At 45.3% G+C, this 16,529-nt stretch overlaps 1 long non-coding RNA gene across 1 annotated transcript; it reads left to right on the forward strand.

Annotated features, from left to right (window-relative positions):
• On the forward strand, positions 654–4,329 carry LOC110394895. The gene is made up of 3 exons (XR_002436005.1): positions 654–1,184; positions 3,136–3,279; positions 3,978–4,329. It is a non-coding gene; the product is annotated as an uncharacterized LOC110394895 (long non-coding RNA).

Raw genomic sequence — 16,529 nt, forward strand, 5'->3', positions numbered from 1 at the left:
TGCCAGGACTGGGAGTCTGGGAGCCAGCAGCTGGGAGAGCCCTGCATGCTGTGCTGCCTTCCTGCCTCACCTCCCTAGGCATTGCATACCCCTCAAGCCCTTCCTCTGCTAAGATAATTAAGGGCATAGGAGAAATTAACTTAATTCTGTCGGGGCTGTTGCATCTCTCTTATCATCAGTTCTTGCTCCCCTGCTTGCTCCACATGTGTAATTACAGCAGGTTTGGCTGCTAAGAGATGAAGTACCTTGCTTTTCAGAACCAGCTTCGGCTGCTCAGTCGGAGCTCACAGTGCCTCTCATTCACTACCAGAAATTCCTCCTTGCACACATACATGTGCAAATCCCCACCCCTGTAAGGATCCCCATAATTCTTCAGCTCCAAAGGGCTGAAAATCCATCACGGGCTGTGCCAGGTCACCCACCGACCTCCCCTGCCACCCCTGCCCCTCGGGCACTGAGTGGCATCTGTGCCATTTTTTAATGTTACCATCATAGTTGCCGTGGTGACCCTAAAACACATCCCATGCCAAGCTCTGGCTGCTGCAGCCACTCTCACTCTGAGCACCAGCAACAAGTTTAGGAGAGGCATGAAGCAAAGCAGCACCACAGAGCACAAGGACACAAGGCCTTTCCATCCTTTGCAGGAGAAAGAATGAACCTCACCAAGCCCAGCACCTTTGCGTAAGCTCAGTGCATACTCAGGCAGCAGGTAGCCTGAAAACAAGAGGCACATCTGGGAGGGAGAGGGGAAATGTGCTGCTCACCACCAGGCAGTCAGTACTGCCCAGACAGGTTCAGCCACACCATTGTGTCACCACACGAAGACCAAGAAGGACCACATCTGGGTGAATGTTTGCTGAAGGTCTTACAAGCAGACGTTGCCATCCAGAAGGGCACCAAGTGCTGATTTATGCCCTGGGAGTGATGGCAGTCCATCCAAGAGCTGTGATTACCTGTTCCACACCTTCCTGCCTTTCAGGACTCTGCTTTCCTGCTGGATTTATGGCACTCCAAACAAGCAGTGCTTCATCAAACCTGGATTTGGGTCAACACTGCTTTCCTTTCTACTTTACTCTCCTGTCTCAGGTTCAAGGGTGCAAATGTCAGAATGCAAAGAGCTACTGAGGGCTAGAGAGCCATGGTTGCTATTTCTTTTAATGCAGCACATTCCTCACAAATGCAAGGTAATATATTCTTTTTTTTTTTTTTCATTACAGCTACAGTTGCCCATGCTTAATGTCTTCGATAAGATGAGAGGGAAGGGCATTAAGATGCACCGGGGTGGTTCAGGTTGGATATTAGGAAAAATTATCTTCTCAAAAAGAGTTGTCAGGCACTGAAGAATGTTGCCCAGGGAGGCGGTGGAGTCATCTCCCAAGAAATGTGGAGATGTGACACTGAAGGACATTGTTTAGTGGGTAATATTGGTGGTAGGTGGACAGCAGAACTAGATGATCTTAGAGATCTTTTTTCAACCTTAATGATTCTATGATTCTAAAGTCCATCTAAGCCTGAGCATGAAGGTCGAGGTTAAGGGTCATATGAAAGGCGATCTCTCCACCTAAACAAGCAGTCTCAAGTGTCTGTAGAGAAAAAAAGTAGCAATGATGACATTGAAAAGTCATCAATCCAAAACCTGTGCTAAACCCAGGCTCACCAAGGTGCCCTACAAGTCAGCAATTTGGAAAAAAGAGATTCATTCTCCTACGTGGGTTTTTATTCCATGAAATTTCAGGTTCAGCTGATGTGTATGCATCTCCCAAAGATACTGCATCAGGTCAGGCCAAGGCTGAATTGCAGTTGGCTTTTGTGACCATGCTCTCATAAATATGAGATGAGCAACAATTGCAGGGAATGCTGTGGTTGCCTCTGACAACAACTTGGGGTTTTACCACAAGGTGGTTATTGATCCCAGTACTTAACAACTTGATGAATACCCTTTAGAAACCAGTAATATCTCTCACAGTCGATTAGGCTGTAAATTATTGGTGATTATTTCCATAATTTTGGAGTTGGACCTATTTGATTGACTTCTTTTTTTCAAGGAGAGATATCATCACAGCTTATTTTCATAAAAAAATGCTTAAGACCTACTGATGGGGGTGGATTTTATGGATCGTTTAAATGAAACATGTTCCCAAAGTCTTTGCTGAATCAAAGCTTAGAGCTCTCCCAACATATCCTTATTGCTTTTTTTTCTTTTTTTTTTTTCATTCACCTTCTAGTTATAAGATCCTTGGGGCTCAGATTGCTCGATACGAGTTTTGGCTGTGAGGTTGGGGGTGCTGAGTTGCCAACAGGATATAGCCTTGCGATAAGGCACAGCCCTGTATGCTGCAATACGTGCTACCAGCGCTTGATGTATTTGATCCTGAACCATGCAAAACAAGAACATTGCATTCCTTTACCTTCCATTCACTCATTTCACCACAAGGGCTGTTACGTGGCCATTTGACCGTGGGTGTGAAAGATTAGCATCTATGATAGCAGAGCCAAACCCTGACTGGAGATAATTATATAGAAGGTATCTCATCCTCCCTGGGGTCACTATTCTACCAAGTGCTTCTACTCAGTCTGCCAGTTTTAGGGGGAGATAAGCTTGCTTGAACATGCCCCCAGCACTGCAGAACTGTTAATGCTGAGTAGATCTGGCTGCTCATTTCCTCTTCTACCTACTATCTTCTGTGCTCTTCACAATGAGCAGACATACATACCTCCTACTTTGAAAACTGGAGTGAGGATGTTCCTGTTGACTCATAACCTGAAAACTCCAGGAAACGCTCAGCCATTAAAGTGTGGTTTGGAAAGTGATAAGCCAAATCAAGTCTCTGCCGTCTCCAGTAGTTGTTGGCTGAGTAAGAGATGGAGACAATAATGATCAAGCCTAATGGAATACTCTTTGGTCTTCTTCCCTTTACAAAGTCCACAGAGGGAGGTAAAGGATATATTCAGATCTCTGCAATAAAAGGGTGAGATTCATCTCACCTAATCTTTACACAGTAGATACCTACACCTGCACCCCAGGCTCTCTTTAGAACCGCTGGTAAGAAGATGGTAGATTTATCTGACCTACTTTAAAAATCAAATTGAAATCATGTTCCAATAGTTCCTACTGCTCTCCACTTTCATAAGCAGAGTCCTGAGAACAGCCCAGAGGCAGAAGCCCACCACCAAAGCCTGCTTTGCTTCCTGTGTTTCCCTCTCTCGGTGAGATGTAGGCTGTGTTCACATCTTCTGGCATCTGAGGTGCAACAGGTGATGGGATGCAGCTGTAAGAAGGTGAGGGTATTTGGTTTTTAACTCAGTTACTGAAGAACAAGGAAAAATATCTCCCAGCTAAGACCATCTGTTCCTTGAGGATTTGGGCTTTTTCTTTTTACTGCTTTGTTTATTCATTGATCAAATAGAACAGCAGAAGAGGTATTGGGTTGGGTGACTCTACTATCTCAACTGGTGACTGGACAGACCAAGAGCAGAAAACAGGCCCTACACCTGCAAAAGACCCCTAAAGACAGCCTAAAGTCACATGGACCAACAGTTTGGTCTTAAGAGGATAGGGGACAGATTATTCTGTTACCTTTTATGGAGGAAAGAAACCTTCCTCCAGGGTCTAGGCTGAAAGACATCTGCATTTTCTAGAACTGGGGGTAGTGGGGGGAAATACAGATGAAAGACATATCATCCAACTTTCAGGAAACTTCCCCAATCCTGGACACGTTCCAGTCACCAGAGGTACAAATAGAAATGTAGAAGCTGTGGTGTGAAATTGTAGGCCCTTGTTTACTCTGCACTTCCTGCCTGAAGAGTGTCTTAGTGTTTATCTGAAGTGCCCACTTGGCACCGCATCCTAGGAGAACACATTTCAACTACTGCAGTTCGGTTTATAAAAAATGAGTTTCACTCATTTTTGTGCCTTTCTGATGCAGATGCAGCTGAACTATACTACTGATTCATGTATACACCTCTTTTCCATATAGATGATGACTGCGTCAAAAAAGCCAGCACTCCGAAATAGCACACAGTGAAATACCACAGCAATTCTCATTTGAAGTCTATAGTGGGAGAGAAATTTCCAAAAATGAAGGGCAAGGTTCCTAATCCATAGCAGCTTTTTGCCAGAAAGATGTGGGAGAGAAGAAACAAGATGCATCCTGCATGAATCATCACAGTAACCACCCTGGATTTATTAACTGAAATTATGAGGAACACCAAAAATGATTAAAACCTCAAAATGTCTGGTGGAAGGCATCTTCTCAAGGACTGACTATTGTAAGCTATTGCTGTAGTCTTCCTGTTGATATTAAAGCAGCCAGGACTAAAAGGGCCGAGTTTCAAGACCGAATAATTTATTATTAAAAAAAAAAAAAGTGGGATGTTTGTCATTAGTGTCTATCCCAGAAAGAGATAAATACATCCCCAGCACCTTTCCAAAAAACATTGCTTGAGATCCTGGTAGCTGGGGACTGCAGGCTGAAAGGATGAGGAACCCATGAATCTGTGGAGTGATTTAGTAGGAAGGAGCAAGACTTTCCTTGCTCTCTAAGCCATATCATAACCAACTTCTGTGCTCTGTATTTTACAAGTTCATTTTTAAGGCTGGACCAGTAGATTCCACTGAAGTGCAGCTCGTGGCTGCCACAGACCCCAAATGAAAATATTTGCTTTACCCAAAGGGTAGTCCTGGTTCTGCAGTGCTCTCCTTGGCAGCTGGCTGCTGGAGGGAAGCCATCTCCCAGGATGCTGATTTCCATTGCTAATTCTCTGTGAAAACCTGATGAGGACCCTTCAAGTCTCTGCACAGTTTCCCACTGTTCCTGCCCTTGAAATCTTCATTTCCCATAGTCCTGCATGATTCCTCCTTCAGTGGTTCAACCCCATGAGCTTCCTCTGGGGTCACAGCTCACAGTCACTGTGTTGCACTCAATTTGCCATGTCCTGGCCTTGGTTTCTGCCCATGTTCAACCCCAATTTGGGCTGAGAGATTTGGGTTCTCACTGGAGCAGGATACCATTATACCCTTAGGTAATACATCCAGAGGAGTGAGGGTCCGGAGCATCTCTTCAGTACAGGAACATCCCATGGAAGAAGCTGGACAAAAAGCTTCACTCAGCATCACTTCAACAACTCAACATAAGAAGTGAGGCATAAAAACAGGTGTATAGCTCTCTCACCTCTGCAAAGTCTGGAAATGATGGGCATGAATTTACCAGAGTGAACAGAACAAGGTGAGAAGGTCCTAGACATCCATACTGGAAGGAACGTTGGGAGACCAGTGGTCTCTCTGCCATCTGCATGGTTTGCCCTGCTGCTCTGCTCCATTGCAGGCTCTCCCCATATTCAGCAGTGTTCAGCTGGGGAGGCTGGATACCTTGCTATTTTTGAAGATAAATGTTAATATGATTAATTGCCAGTACTCCAGGAACAGTGCCAGGGCTAAAAAGTATCTACTAAGAAACTACCAAGAAATACTGTTGAACAGGATCTAGGAAAAAAGCCAGACACAAAAATTTATGATGCTTATCTCTGCAATAATTTCATGGTGGTTAACCAAGGAGCAGAACAAAGGTCAACAGTTTCATATCAGCCGGAGTTTGTGCAATCCTTTGTTTTCTTTTGTGTGAGTTTACCCTGCAAATTTGGTGCAGAAGACCCTAGGGACAAATGGAAAAGCCTGGCAGTCCAGAGTGACCCATTTGTACCTCACTCTTTGCTCAAGACCGAAGAACAGTGGATTTCCAAACCAGAAGCATTCCCATCACCGGTCAAAACCCAACGCAGATCCTAATGCAGGGTTAGCAGGTTTCACCTCGTTTCATTAAATGAGTTATCCATAGGACAGGTATGATGAACATCCATGCTACTGAAATCCCATGGATTAACATTTATGATCATGAGAGGCTATCTAAGAATTTTGCTTTTGTGCAAATAAATGTGAGGCCCAACCTCACCTTGGGTTTTATTGCCTTCCAGCAGGAAGACGGACAAACAAGAGACCCTTGGAGACCTCTGAAAATAAATAAAAGGAGAAGAGGCTTTTTCTTATTGCTATTTTCTGTTATTATGGTAGAAGTAATTGTAGAGAAAATATGCACTTCACCTCTTGACACAGCTGCCAAGATTCTCAGTTTTACAGAGAGGATTGGGTTTCAGAATCTTTCCAAACCAGCCCCCACAAAATTAATTGACCATCCAGGAATCTTGGCTTTGGATGTTATTTATTTTGAAGGTGAAGTTCTGATCCCAGCGATTGTAGAGAAAACCTTGAAAACACAATCTTTCTGACTCAGGGTGGGATTCGGCTGCCCACGCACCGAGCCTGGTGCCATCCAAGATGCCCTTGTGCATCTGAGGCATCCCACAGGGCTGGGAAAGTGACACAGCCGAGGGGAGATGAGTGCTCCTCAGAAGCAAGAGCTGGAGTCTGGGAGCCTCTAGCATCCAGCTTGGCTCAAGAAAACTGTGTTTGGACAGCCGAATCATGCCCTAACGCACGTGTATAAAACATATCAGCAAATCAGTCAGTCACTCAATCAATCACAGGAGATATTCCCAAATCTTCAAATTTCATGCCGGTTCTGGAGGCAATTTAAGCGTTATTTTTCAGTGCTCAGGACTGTGTTAGAAACACTCTATTTGCTTCACCAACACTTCCGAGCATACTGAAGCATTCATCTGGCCCAGGCTCTGCAGTCCCCACCCTGTCTCTAATGTCCTCTTCTCCATCCTCTGTCCTTCTGGGGCTCCAGTGCAGCCATGGGATTTGTAGTTCCCTGTCTGATCTCCAGGCTGCAAGTGAAAAAGATATATATATATATTTTTTTTTTCCAAAAAAGAGGTGTGCAAAATGCAGGAGGCAAAGACTTTCCACGAGACCAAGGGGAAAGAGCCGTGACATGGTTTATGGAGCCCAGAGGGGCAATAGAAGGGTCTGGCATGTGAACCATCAGCAGCTCTGGGGCAACATTACCTCAGAAAGTCAGAGCTTTCACGGAAAAGCAGGATATTTTTAGGTTACCGAGTGTATTTAAATCATCTTGGAGTACATTAAAATTATAGTAATTATCCCACCTTCTCATGTGGGATTCTGGGAGGTGATAGATTGGTGGATTGTGCTGGTGGAGTCATCCTCGGCGAGATCCTTCTGCAAAACAGAGTGATTTTCTTTCCATATTTTACAGCTGCAGCATTCCTGGCCCATTAATACTTGACTGTTGAATGCTGAGATCTGCTCACATTGCACCCTCCCTCTGCAGAGCTTCCTCTTGCAGCACCCTGGAGCAGAGACAAACTCCTGCAAAACAAAAATGCATTTACACACACTTGGAGTTATGAGCTTGCACATGCTGGTGAGGCTGGCGGTCTCTTCACAGCAGTGTTTAGCTTCTGAATCCTTTCTTCTTGCTCCCATATGGCAATGCAGGTGAACGTGACACCTCCCAGGAAAAAAATAAAAAGAAAGAAAGAACCAAACAAAGAGCTGAATGCTACAATCTTTTTTTCTTGATGAAGAAGTCATTTCCCTTATAAACAGTCATTAACAAATCCTGAGTTATCTGTGGTTTCAACCTCACGTTAGAAAGCTGGTGCTTCGGATCTCAGGGTGAGATCTCTGCCCCTCTCCCTGCTTCTTTTCATCAAAATGAGGATTTCATCACATCTGTAGGAAAGGTTCCTGGCTCTAGTTGATGGATCAAAGTCAGGGAGATGTCCCCATATCTCCTTTTGGTGGAGTAACTCACATTTCTGCCAAGCCTTGAATTGTTCCTGAGCCTCTGAGGTCCTAAACAGGTCAGTGTCACCTTGGAGGACTTCCAACCCAGTGTCACCTTGAAAGTAGCCCCAGACCACTGTTGTCATGGAGGATAATAGAATCAGAATCACCAAGGTTGGAAAAGACCTCCAAGATCATCTAGTCCAACCATCCACCTACTACCCATATTTCCCCACTAAATTGTGTCCCTTAGTACAACATTTAGATGTTTCTTGAGCACCTCCAGGGACAGTGACTCAATCCTCTTCCTGGGCATCCTATTCCAGCACCTGATCACTCTTTTGGAGAACAAATTTTTCCTAATATCCAACCTGAACGTCCCCTTGTGCAACTTGAGACCATTCCCTCTCATCTTATTGCTGTAATCTGCGAGCAGAGGCTGACTCCCCACCTTACCACAGCCTCCTTTCAGGTAGCTGTCGAGAGCAATAAGGTCACTCCTGAGCCTCATCTTCTCCAGACTGAACAGTCCCAGACAGATCTCCAGCCCAGTGTCAGCTTGGAGGTCCCAAACATCCCAGCATCACCTTGGAGAACCTCCAGCCCAGCATCACCTTGGAGGTCCTACAGAGCCATGACAACAGGATCTTTGGATCCTTGTGGGGTGTGAGCCCTCCACAGAGAGCCCAGACAAGTTACTTCCAAGAAGAAACTAATAGGGATCCTTTGGTGGAGGTGAGCAATTCCCAACACAGCAAACCCAGGGGGGGGGATCTGGACTACCGCCTTGTCCCAGGACAGGATCCCCATGTGCACAGGCTGCAGGCCACTGTTCCTCCTCTCCTCCAGCTCAGACTGAGAAGTTCCTATCACTCTCCTCAGACTGTGCCAGCGTATGGACATTCCCCACCCTCACACCCTTGTTCTCTGGCCCCTTCCCAGCTCTTCCAGCAGCATGTTCTTGATTATTTACTCTCTTTAAATGCTGCAGAAAAATGCTGCTCTTCCTGAATACTAACAAAGAAAAAATTCCCTTCCTGGTCTGTGTGTTTTCCTCTGGTTTGAAGTTCTCTGTTACCACTGAAAAGCTCTGTGACCCTTGGAGATATTTGATCCCAGTGACCTCTGGTGCTTGGGACACAGATACAATCCCACTCTGAGTTTATTCCTGAACAGAGCCCGTATGTCTATCCATCCTTCTATCCATACATATAATGATTGTTATCTCTCTCATTCCAGTGCTATCTGATCCATTTTTGTCTTTCCTTACACTTCTTTTATCAAATGAATATCTTTCCCCTGAGGGAAGTCTCCCGGATTTTCTCTTTTACACCCTGTCATGTCCCTCTCCAGCTTCCCTTCTCCAGACCCATTCCCCTTCTCTCCATGCTGCCAATTCACAGTTGTGCTACGTATTCAGCATAACGTATATATTTAAATGGGATGATTTCCAGTAATGTAAACAGTCTGGCCCATCAATTTCAATGGTGGAGCTGACAGCTCGGGGCTGGCGTTTCATTGCCTGGTGACACATGAGTACAGATGCTTGAACTCGACGGGTAACTGTTTCCAGCGCCGAGCTGCACATCTGCAGGAGGAAGGAAATACTTTCTGTAACACTGGAAAAAATAAAGCCGCCTAGATTCCCCCCTCCTCACCCCCAGATAATGATGTTCATCATTCAAATGTTTCAGCTGAGTGGGTGTTTAATTCAAAGTTGGATGGGGGACATTGATGGTGTGTTGCTCACGCTGCTGTCGATCCTTTGTTCCAGCTGCTGCCTCTACCGAGGGCTCCTCTGAAATCCCACCACTCTATGCCCAGCAACATGGGTAGCCCCAATACCCTCAGAGCAGTTGCTTAACTAAAGGATTGATTTCTCTTCAAGGAGGCTACAACATGAAGTTAGGCTGTTGTTTCTTGCATTGTTACTGACAGGAGGTTGTAGTGAGGTGGAGTCAGCCTCTTCTCCCAGGGAACAGCGATAGGATGAGAGGTGATGACCTTAAGCTGCACCAGGGGAGGTTCAGGTTGGATATTAGAAATAATTTATTCTCCAAAAGAGTGGTGCTGCACTGGCACAGGCTGCCCAGGGAGGTGGTGGAGTCACCATCCCTGGAGGTGTTCAAGAACCATGGAGACGTGGCACTAAGGGACATGGTCAGTGGGCACAGTTTGGGTGGGTTGTGGCTGGACTTGGTGATCTTAGTGGTCTTTTCCAACCATAATGATTGTATGATTCTATGATTGACAAATGATAGCAAAGGAGAACAAACAGCAGGATTTCTCAGATGGGACCAACTCACCAGGCAACTACTAATGTGCCAAGCATGGGCTGGGTTCACAACCAGGGACACCAGCCTTGCAGATGGCATCCAGAAGACAAAGTTAGCATAGCATCAGGATTGACTCAGACTTTCCAGTTGCTCGAGGAAAATGTTTGATTAACACCAGGAACCCTTCCAGCTTTTTTTCCTCAAAGTAACTCAATACTGTATGCACAACAGTCTCCTCCTCTGGAGATATTCAAGACCCACCTGGACACTTTCCTGCTTGACTTACTGTAGGGAATCTGCTTTCAGCAGGTGGTTGGACTCAATGACCTCCAGAAGTCCCTTCCAACCTCTATGACCATATGATTCTATGAGCTGCCCGGGCAGACCAAGGTACCCATAGGACATCATTTGTGCTGCTGCCTGTTGGCAGGCCATGCCCCCATGTGTCACCCCATGTGGGATCCTCTCTTGGAAAAGAGGAAACTGGCCATGAGTGCCACTCTTATCAGTGACATCTGTGTGGATATAATCTCAAGCTCAAACTGGAATGGATGTGGAAGCACAGTGGGACAGGAAGAGAAAGCAAGTCTGCTGGACTACATGTCTAAGTGTAAGCAGCAGTTTTCAGTCTCCAGTGTTGTTTTTTTCTTAATCTTTCTGAGCAAAATTCAGATGCTGAGGAGATCAACCTACCACTGCTTAAACAATTATTGCTGAAGGATGCCTAGCTATGTCTGGAAACTGAGAATATACAGGGACCTAAACATGTCCCAACAAAGAGTTGGCAGAAAGTGTACTCCTGCCTCCATGACACCCTCCCAGCAGCCCTGTCCTTTGAATGTTGTTCTTTGAAGATCCTTTGAAGATCCTGTGAGATATGTTCTTTGAAAACTTGTTCTAGTCTTCTTCTAATGTGCTGGGCAGTCTGGTTCTCTTCTGCCTCATTAGTCCACACTTCTACCAGGCTGTCGTCCTTTCTTGAAGGACCTGAGGAAAGTGGGAATCCATACTAAATTGATTTGGGAGGGTCACAGACATTATGTGCTTTTCCTAACAAGATGCAGTTAAAAAAAAAACTCCAAACCTTCTTTCTGAAGCGTGTTGAAAAGGCAACAGCAAACAACATTATCCTGTAATTGATTAACCAAAATCAAAGAACCATTCAACTAATCCAGATTACATACTTCCGTTCTACGGTACGATCAGTTATTGCACCTTGTGACCTACTGAAACACGAAAAAGACCTTTCCCTTCCCTGCAGTTCACTGAAGTTTCTTTTCAACACAGTAATTGTTGTCTCCAGGCTCAAAAGTTCGTTTCTGAGAACTCCAGATTTTCCAGAATAAACTCATAGCTCTTTGGTGTTCATTTTGTATCTTCTCTAGAGTAGCAAATTTCCCAGTTCAGGTGGTAAATCCAATGTGGGAGGGAAGAGGCTTTGTTTTCCCAATCAATGGTGAGAAGAGCTGAACTCTCATGAAGATCAGTGCTCCTGAACTGCTGAGATGCCCTGGGAATGTGGCTGACAATTTTACACCAACATCAAGGCTGAGCCAAACTCTGTGATATCAGCTTAATGGATCCATGCCCAACTTCCTTCTGGAGTTGATTCAGGGTGGGAAATTAGATGATTCTTGTGTATGATCATGTCTCACAATTGGCTTGGGGCTGAAATGATGCAACACCAGCTTGTAATGGTGATGAACTGTGGCCTCCATTGACTGTAATGAGATCCCAGACTAACTTAGATGGAGACCACAGCTATTAAGCACCACCTAGGTGGGCTGAAGCTTGCTGCCCTTTCATTTGCAGTTCCAAGGTGTCCACTTCTGTAATTCTGGAGACATTTGGTAAGAACCAGAATCCTGTCCTCTCATCTGAGCCTCTAAATTTGAGCCCACGGGTGTGAATGCGCTGCCAGTGCATCGCCCTACTGCAGTGATTCTCCCAGATGGACTCACTGTCTACAACAGTTCAGACAAGATCAGATGACTCATGCTCCACTCCTCCCCATTAAAGGAGCCTGCCATGATCAGTCCCTTTGGAGAATTCTTGCTTTGGGCATCTAAAGGCTGGTGAACCCTAAATCAGGAAATGCAGAGAGACTACATCACTGTCAGACCTAGAGATGAGAATAGCTGCATTCTTCCTCATCCTAACTTTCAACTACTTTGCGCTTGTTTGTTTCTTTGCAGAGCAATAAAATAAATGTATATCTGCTCTCTTGCCTGTCTCTGACTTTGAACAGGACTCTGAAAGACAACGGGAAAGGATTTGGGCTGCCTTAAAGCTCAGACTACATGGAAAATTGTTTATTTGCCTGTTTATATCCTGTAATAAAAAATACACAAACAAAACCTTCCTTCTTCCCCTCTTAAATCCTTCAATTTATGTGCATAGCTAGTTTATATAATCCTCAGCTCAGTATGTTTAGAGCATACATGTTGCCTGAAAAATCTGCAAGCACTAGAAGAGCTCCAACAGCACAGATGAGTGCTGGTGCCCCAGTATTGCAGAAAGGGAACTGAGGCACCCATGGACCCAGCAGAATTTCAGATCCAGAAGAGAAACTCTGAGAAGATCTGTGGCAGATTTTAGTTTTGGAACACCAGAGTGCAGGGGTTGTGTTCTGCCTTACAGGGGTCTAGCCTATGGCATCTTGCTTGTTCCTCTATCTTGTGTACTCTCCTTTTGTCTCCTTTGTCCCAAGGTTCCTTGGCTCAGGGAACTCTCTTCTTACAAATTTGTACCCAATACTGGACAGTGAGCTCTTTCTCTTGAGTAGTAGTCATCTTTTTAACAACCTAAAGGCTATATTTAAGAGGAAGAAAGGGTACTCATAGATTTCTTGCACTTTGACACTGATTGTGAACACCCATGGGATGCAATCAACAAGTGTTGTGGAGGGTGAGTTGAACTCCTCCAGGTCAGAGAGGGCATTGGAAATGGGAACTGTCCATTCATATCCCAGGGCAGAACATGTTCCAGAATGCACACAGCTTGCACACAGAACCTTGATGTGGAAGAGCAGGCTGGAAACTTTACCAGCCATCCTCACCCTGCTGCCCAGTTAGCAGATGTATCTGTGCATCACCACAAAAGCTAAATGTTTACAAGGATAAAATGGATGTGTCTAAGTCCACAGTGCTCCCCTTTTTGTCACAGGAATCTGAAACATACTTTTGAAAAACAAACAAACTAAAAAAAACCAAACAAACCGAGAGGATCTGTTAACTGCAGGACTCCAGGGAAACGGAAGAACAGCAATGAGCCTCATAGAATCATAGAATTAGCTAGTTTGGAAAAGACCTACAAGATCACCTAGTCCAAACACTGTCATGGCTCTACCAATGACAGTGTTTTCCTTTCTTTCTTGTAGATACTACCTAAAATATCACATCCACTAAAGACACACATTCCTGGTGAAATTCAAAAGAGAACTGACCCTAAGGTTGAACATGCTGACCTTTGCCAATTCTGCTTGATGGCATTTTCAACCTGAGTTGAAAGAACTTTCTGATGATTTTCAGCAATGCATTTCATCTACTTCTCATTTTGTTCTCATATCCAAACTGTTGTGTTTGGCTTTGGTCACTGTAGATACCAGAAAATGATTGCTGCCTTGAAGTATCCATACAGATTCTCTGCTTTTCTGTACAGTATTTCCAAGCAAATCTCTGGAGAGACAGGGAAGGATTCATAGGATTCATAGAATTCTCAAGCTTGCTGTTAAACTGGTTGACTGGGGACAAAGGACTCCAGTCTTCCACCATGACCATCACTGGAGTAAGCAACATATTCCACTGAATACCTGTGAAGTTCAACCTCAATGTTAGGATTCACCACAAGGAAGATCCAAGCTGAAAGTTACACAAAAAGCCACTAGGCTCCTTCACACAGCAAAAAACGTGCAGCTGATCTTTCCATCCATTCGAGCTGTTTGTTGCCCAGAACAATTGGGTTCTGCTCTTAGACGCTGTGTCTTCAAAATTATGTTAGCACTGAGAGTCAAGGAAGCGCTAATGCCTTCCACTGAATCTTTGGTAAGTGACAAGAACCAGCATAACAGCTAATTTGGGTCTGACGTGATTGTCTGAAATTTTCTCTAAGGCCACCACATCCCTGCCAGACATTGCAGCTTCCACGACTTTTACTTTGACTGTTTTTTGTTCAGCATGTCAACCCAGCAGGGAGATGCTAGTGGGCAGGCTAAGGAAAGCACAGATGTAACCACACCCAGGAGAGGAGTGCACACCTTTGCCATATGTACTGCAAAACACCATCATCAGGCTGAGAAGAGCAGCCACGAGAGGAGCTTGGTGGCTTTGCCAAAGTCCTCAGTGGCAGTGTCCTGGGCTGGAATTCAGACTGTGACCTCACAGTGCCACAGGGGAGCAGTTTTGTTGCCTAAATACAAATGGCTGATGCCATCTAAGATGTCCCAGACTGTCTGAGGCATTCATGTACACCTGGTAGGCACCAAATCCAGATGACACCAAGTTTACAGGCAACCTGTGTGCTTCTGGAGGTGTAGCAAGAGGCCAACTGTGACATCTCAGGACAGCAAAAAGGCTGTAGTCTTTCGTGTTAGGCAACTGAATTACATTTTAATGGCTGGTCATATGCATCACACCTAACCACCATGAGCTATCCAGTCATCTCCATTGACTGTCACTGTTTTTTTTTTTAACAATTCAGATCTCTGGCCTCCATTGCCCAGATTTGGGCACCTGCCTGCTTCTGTCCATTGGCTGAAGAGGGAACTGTGACCAGGGCTTGCACAGAGGCCATAAAAAGCAAGGGGAGCTGAATGCCACCACTGATTCATAGAATCATTAAGGTTGGAAAATACTGCTGGGATCCCCAAGTCCAACCATAGACCCAACTCCCACCATGCCCATTGACCGTGTCCCTCAGTGACACGTCTCCACAGTTCTGGAACACCTCCATATATCCTAATATTCCTAATATCCAGCCTGAAAGATGAAAGTTGAAGATGAAAAGACTCATTTAAAACATCTTGACCAGGGAGCCTGCCCACGTTTCAAAGCAGCTCTATCCCAGCCTTCCTTGCCCCATGTTCCCCCATAGCACAGAGCTGCAGCCATGCAGCAGCAGGTCCCAAGCCCCCTGCACATTGCTAGAGCTGCACGGGCTGCCAGGGATGGTGCATGCCCAGCACACAGTTCTGCAAGGTGCTCAGCAGCCAAGCAAGCTGTCCAAGCCCGTTGAAAACCTGCCACCCTTGATGCAGTACAGCAGAATGCCTTTCTTCTGCTGCTCCTTGGTGCTTATCGATTGGTATATTAATAAAATCTTGTTCCAAGCTCCCTCAGCTTCTGAGATTACTTGGGAACAGGCCAGCCCTACAGCCTCAGCCATGCTTGTAATGTGGAGACTGGAGGATCAAAAACATTTTTGAATGGCCCTGCTAATCAATCATCGACAATTGGGTAAATTAAGCCCTGCAGTCTTTCCTTTTGTGAACGAGGGATCTGCTGGACATATCTTTAATGAGCAGATTCTTATCCCTTTAATATTCCTTAATACCTTTCTAGAGGAAATGAACTGCGGGGAGACTTTGTTGGTGGAATGAGAGGAATGCAGATAACTGCTGGTTGCTGCTTTCTCACATGCCGGGCTGCGTGCCGGCCTGAAGCCCTGGCTGAGCAAAGCACTCCAGGTTTCCTTCCAAAGATCCTGGTAACACCAGCTCTCCTCTGGCCAACGTCATGGCCAAAGTGTGGCTTTGTGTCCTCATTGCAAAGCTAAGCCCTGTCCTTGCTCACCTCCCAGCAGACCATGTCCCTCTAGGGTGAAGGCTTGTCCTGCAAAGACCATCAGGAAGATGAACGCAGCTCCTGAGGTACTGGCCTAAGAGATTCCTGTTAATTATTAACGTGCAAGAGGCAATGCAAACATCACAGGAAGGCAAAGAGGCTCCGTCTGTCCTGGACCATCTGGGGAATGCTGGCTTTTGTTACCCTTTTCCATGATATAGAATCACAGAATCATTAAGGTTGGAAAAGACCTATAGATCAACCATCAACTCATCAACCCACCCTCACCATGCCCACTGACCACGTCCCTCAGTGCCACATCTCCACGGTTCTTGAATACCTCCAGGGATGGTGACTCCATCACCTTCCTGGGCAGCCTGTGCTAATGCATTACCAGCATTTCAGATAATAAATTTTTCCTTTGTGTTTTCCTATTTTACTGTGGCACACTGTACTATTACTTTGCACATTGTACACTGTATTTGTGTTGTAGGTCCCAAGTGTGCTAACAGGTCTTGAGTTTTGTGGCCCGTAATAAGTCTTGGCTGTGAAATACCAGAAAGTACAGATATTTCTGTACCCAGAGACATCTGACACACCATTGTCTCCTGCATTAAAAAACAAGACACCAGCATTTCTCAGCAGGCTCCAGAAAAAGACTGATGTCCAGGCATGGACGCAGTAGCAGTCTACAAATGGCGCCAATGTGCAAAGGGACAGGGCTTGCAGGAAACATATGCTGCAGCTCTGCTAGGTTCTACT

The sequence above is a fragment of the Numida meleagris genome, chromosome 2 (genome assembly GCF_002078875.1).
Source record: "Numida meleagris isolate 19003 breed g44 Domestic line chromosome 2, NumMel1.0, whole genome shotgun sequence".
Classification (NCBI taxonomy): domain Eukaryota; kingdom Metazoa; phylum Chordata; class Aves; order Galliformes; family Numididae; genus Numida; species Numida meleagris.